The 5743-nt window shown below is 38.3% G+C and overlaps 1 long non-coding RNA gene across 1 annotated transcript; it reads left to right on the top strand.

The window, feature by feature from the left end:
* Nucleotides 1–1747: 1747 nt before the first annotated feature.
* LOC139076097 (uncharacterized) lies at nucleotides 1748–4084 on the top strand. The gene is made up of 2 exons (XR_011527364.1): nucleotides 1748–1940; nucleotides 3886–4084. It is a non-coding gene; the product is annotated as an uncharacterized lncRNA (long non-coding RNA).
* The last annotated feature ends 1659 nt before the right edge of the window (nucleotides 4085–5743 follow it).

Below are 5743 nucleotides of genomic sequence, written 5' to 3'. Positions count from 1 at the left end.
GATCCTTTTTTGTAGTTTTATTTAATTCTCTGTTACTTATGGTATTTGCTATGAAGTATAACCCAATCAAGTTCTAGCAGTTAAAGGGAAAGGAAATCTGTCCTAGCCCAATATCATATCAGCCCTATTCCCCACTTGGAAAAATTATTTTATAACACATGCCAAATCAGCCTTGAAGATCACGGTGTCCATTTGTGCCTGGCATGTAGGAGACATTCAATAAGTGTTTGTTGAAACAATTAATTAATGAACAATATAGAGTGGGCTGCTGTAAGGAAAGCATGCAGTAGCTAAAATATGGACTTGATCAGATTATGGGAAGAACATTAAAGCAGGAAGATGCCCGGGATTCAATCACTATTCTAGTTCTCCCTGGTGCTATGGCCTTGGGTAATGCACAACCACCTTAGGCCCCAGTTTCTTCATCACTTGCTCTGTTCTTGGGTCAAACTCCATCGCCACTCCCTATACGTGCTACATGATTTCCCAATTCAGTGTCCTTGTCCTTACAGTTATCTATCTGAAATGCCTTCCCCATCATTGCATGACTAAACCTTCCTAGCTGTGGCATCCTACTTCTTAATAATCCTCCTAGTACAAATACTTCCTGTCAAGGTTCTTTGACACAACCCCAGCTAGAAGTTACCTTTCCTCCTGATCTCACACTACATCTTTTTTCTTTTGACTCAATGGTGTCATTTATCACTATAGCTCGTATTATGATCTTTTATGTAGATATCTGTACTTCTCTGCTTCTCTGCCTTGCCGGAAGCTCATGAGGGTAGGGCTCATGCCTGCTACATTTTTGTAGTCCCCCCCATAATATCTAGAAAAATACATCGAAGATTATGTGTGCTCAGTAAATATTTGCTGAATCTGGAAATAGGGGATAATAATGCTTTTCTTGCTGATAAGAGAGGTCTGTGTCAGATGATAGCTTGAGGCATTTCCAGCTTTTAGACCAATGATTGTGGAGCACTGATGGGGAATGCTGGATATAAATAAGTAAAGAAAGTTGTGTAAGTTATTTATCCATTAATGGGAGAAGAAAAGAGAATACTTGGGTGGCCCAGAGCCCATTTAAAAGCAGAGATGAAGAGGGAAATTGATGATGCAAGAGTAGAAAGTGATGAGGACAGTATAGATTATTCTATCCTAGTCATTTAAAAAAGTTCTTTTCTCCATTGCCTTTTTCTTAGACCACACATACCTCTGTATAGCTGGCATATTATGTACTCAATTTTGAGAGATTCCCTGAGGACTTGAGCTAGAAAGTGAATTGCATTTTTAGAATGTAGTTAACAATCTCGCAGACATAATGTTAAATGAAAGAAAGCAGACACGAGATAGTCCATACTGTATGATTCCATTAGTATGAAGTTCAAAACCAGAATTTTTTGAACTTCAAAATGAATTTCTGGTGATAGAGGTTAAAATCATGGTTATGTTTGGAGGGTAGTGACCGGTATGGGGCACAAGGGGTGTTCAGAGGTGCCAGTAACGCTCTGTGTCCTGATTTGAGTGGTGGTTACGTGGTGTTTGCACGTGTAAAAATATTCTGAGTTGTATACTTAAGAATTGTACAGTTGGGCACTTTACTGTATGTAGGTTATACCTCAGTCTTTTAAAGAAAGAATGTAGTTTGCAAATCTGATTGTCCCATGTATCACTGATAAGTAGGTGAGGGATAGATCCATGCTATGCAGTGTGTTTCTTGGAAAAATGAAGCATACTTTTAAAATTCCAGAGTTTTCTTCACGAACTTGTGACCAGATGGCTCTCATAAATAATGCATCAAAATATGGTTGGAACTAGAAGAATTCATGATGTGTGATGAAATGAAAACAACCAATGATCATATGGTTTACTCATTTTGACTTTCATTGTGATTTGCTGGGAGAGCCAGGATCACCAAGAAATTGTCATGCAGTAAGAATGGAGTAAGTACTGTACAAGGAGGCTTGCTAGCTGCGAAACCTTGAATAAGTTACAGGAAGTCTGGGCATTGGATGCTTCCTCTGTTAAGTGGGAAAATATTTTATCTGTTCAAAGATAGAGGACAGGATCAAGTGATCTCTTAAGACTCCGTCCAGCTCTTAAAATCTTTAGCTTATGGAAGTTGGAACTATAAAGAACAACTCTGGTTAAAGCTTTCATGCTATTGGAAGTAGGGTGGGAAAATAACTCACTTTAAAAATCTGTAACAGGGGGCCAGCCCGGTGGCCGAGTGGTTAAGTTTGCCAGCTCTGCTCCGGCGGCCCAGGGTTTTGCCAGGGTTCAGATCCTGGGCATGGACATGGCACCGCTCATCAGGCCATGTTGAGGCAGCATCCCACATGCCATGACCAGAAGGACCCGAAACTAAAATATTCAACGATGTACTGGGGGGATTTGGGGAGAAAAAGAACAAGAAGAAGAAGAAAAAAGATTGGCAATAGTTGTTAGCTCAGGTACCAATCTTAAAGAAAAAAAAGTCTGTAATAATAGACAACAAAAAATGTAGGTGGAATTGGAGTCATGCCAAGTAGTAAGAGATCCAGGCAGAAAACATCTTTTCAGATGCCAGCTACCTGAAACCATTTGCTGCTGTTCCCTGGGGATTTCCCTACCCTTTAGCAAGGGGTTTACCTAAGAATGTTTAAAAAAAAGAAAAGAAAAAGGGAACATTTTTAGACTTCAATCAAAGAAAGCATTGTATAGTAAGTTTTTCCTTTGTGGGTTCAAATTTGCAGAGAATAAATCCATTGCAGAAAATAGTCTTCATCAAAGGTACGAGCAGAGAAGGAGCACTAGTCTTAAGTTTGGCTTAAATAAAATCTCACAGCTAGGAGGAACTGCGCGGCATCACCCTTGCTTTCAATATTAGTAAGTGAGCATCCTGTCTATTTTTCTAGAGGCAACTGAGATCCAGTGAGGCTAAATGATTTGCCTATGATCACGCAGCTGGGAGGAGCACAGAGTAGAGATAAAAAGCCAGTTCTCAGCTTCCAGCCTGATGTGTCTTCCACTGCACCAGGCTGCCCCCTGTGGTTCCTTTTGGATGTCTTGAACTCCACAGAAGGCAGCGAAGGACTTCCACTGTCCTTTGTTTTAAAAACAATTTAGAAAGTGAGAAGATAATGGTACTGGGACTCAGAATACCTGAGCCCTTCTGCTTATAACTGGCTGTGTGACCTTGGAAAATCATTTAACTTCTCTGAGCCTCAGTTTTCTCCTCTGAAATAGCACCTCACACTGTCACTGAGGCAGAGATCAATTGAAGTAACCTCTGAGAACGTGCGGTATAAATTGTAAGCCAAAACGTGGTTATTAAAATGGAGAAATTCGTATCTACTTAGTAAATTAAGGAATTAGTAATTATAAAACAATAATACCTGATAAAAACACTCTGGGTAAATACTTGCTAACAGCTGTTAGCATGTATAAAAATCAACACTCTTGTAACAGAAATGGTGTTTGTTTATTTATCACAACAATCTAGCGAAACCACTTTTGATAAATCTCCAAGGAAGAGTCGCTAATGTGTAGGTGCTGGTTGTAAAAAGAGCTTTTATTTGAGGATACATGGCTCAATCCTCTTCCATACTTCGCATTATCAATCTTCTTAAATTTGTGAACCCAAAATGGTAAAAATGGTGTCTGATTTAATTTTAATTTTCCTGATTATTAGTGAGGCTTGGCATCTTCTCATCTATTCATTGGAAGCGTAAATTGATGAAGCTTTATGGAAGGCTGCTAGACACTACCAAGTAAAAATTTAAGTGCATATACCTTTCAAACCAGAAATTCCATTTTTCAATAGCTCCCTTAGAGAAATAATGCTCACATATATGCACATAGATGCATGTACAAGATTTTTGACTGCAGCATTTTCTGAAATTGTAGATAACTAAAAACAACCTAAATGACCATCAACACGAGGAGTGGTCAGATAAAATGTGGAATATCCAAACCATGGAAAACTGTGAACCACTGAAAAAGAATGAAGTGGAGCTTCAATATGTGAAAAAAGCAAGTTGCAGAATAATATGTACACTATAACACCATTTACTTAGAAAATGAAAATAAAGTATGTATTTCTATATGCATATGTGTGCATGTAAATGATAAGCAAATGTCTTGAGAGTTACATAACAAACTGAAAACAGGTTGCCTAGGGGAGGAAGACCAAGTGAGCAGGTAGCCAAGGGAAACTTTGATGTTCTTGGTATTGTTTGAATCTTTTCTTTCTTTTTTTCTGTAAATAGGAAGGACTCCGTGGTTTATTGGGGTACATGCACACTCAGTCTGTGCAGCAAAAAATGAAAATACCAAGTACTATAACACTGAAACATTAAAGGACAAATGAAAATCTTTTCAAATGGCATTAAACACAAAAAGATACCACAAATATCTGTGGCCCAAATCAACTGGAAGTCTCAAGTCCCAGATAACAATGATCAAACTCATGACCACATATTTTATACACAAAATTTGTAATGATTGCAAAATGAAGACAAACCATGTCTATATCTTTATGGGGGATTGTTTCTGCTTTGGTTTTGGTTTTTTTTTTTTTGGAAGATTAGCCCTGAGCTAACATCTGCTGCCAATCCTCCTCTTTTTGCTGAGGAAGACTGGCCCTGAGCTAACATCTGTGCCCATCTTTCTCTACTTTATATGTGGGACACCTGCCACAGCATGGCTTGACAAGTAGTGCAAATGTCTGCACCTGGGATCTAAACCAGCAAACCTCAGGCCACCAAAGCAGAACATGGGAACTTAACCGCTGTGCCACTGGGCTGACCCCAGGGGATTGTTTCTGTTAATCAAGGAAATTAAGACTTTCCGTGTTGCTGCCCTCTATTTACTTCCACACTCAAGTATTTGAATCTTTAAAACAGTAATGTATTTGTGTATTACTTGGGTAAATTATAAAAAGTAAAATACAGTTTAAAAATGATACTAAGGGGCCGGCTCCGTGGCTGAGTGGTTAAGTTCGTGCGCTCTGCTGTGGCGGCCCAGGGTTCAGATCCTGGGTGCGGACATGGCACTGCTCGTCAGGCCACGTTGAGGCAGCGTCCCACATCCCACAACTAGAAGGACATGCAACTAAGATATACAACTGTGTAAGGGGGGGGTGGGGTTGGGGAGATAAAGCAGAAAAAAAAAAAAGAAAGATTGGCAACAGTTGTTAGCCCAGGTGCCAATCTTTAAAAAAAAAAATAAAGAATGAATTAAAAAAAAAAAGATACTGAACACTAAACTATAAAATTTAAAAGAAAGAATATTATTATTTCAGCATAAGGAACAACTTTTAGGTTATAGAAATTTCTTGGATCTTCCCGAGTTGTAAGATAAGAATGAGTCAACTAAAGCTGAATTAATATGATACCCATCATTCGAGTGAGGAGTAAAAAGCACAGTCAAAAATTAAAATAATCTAATAGACCTGAATATTTGATATCATGTAGAAACTGACATTTTTCTTTCACTTTTTCTCCATATATCAAACAGACACAGATTGAGGTTCACCCTTCATGTCACTGGTTTTAATTTACTTAAACAATTGCTGTGTCCATTATTAATATTTTAAATTGAATAGAGTCCATTTCAATGAGATCGACTCTCCTCTTTGGCACTGACTTTTTTCTCTGATCACAAAAGCATATGCTTATTGTGAAAAGAAAACAACATCAGAAGTTATGAAGAAGAAATAAAAATGTAACCCCATCCTCAAAAAAGAAATATTGTTAACATTTTT

This window comes from Equus przewalskii, chromosome 1 (assembly GCF_037783145.1).
Source record: "Equus przewalskii isolate Varuska chromosome 1, EquPr2, whole genome shotgun sequence".
NCBI lineage: Eukaryota > Metazoa > Chordata > Mammalia > Perissodactyla > Equidae > Equus > Equus przewalskii.
This window is presented reverse-complemented; position numbering and strand designations above follow the sequence as displayed.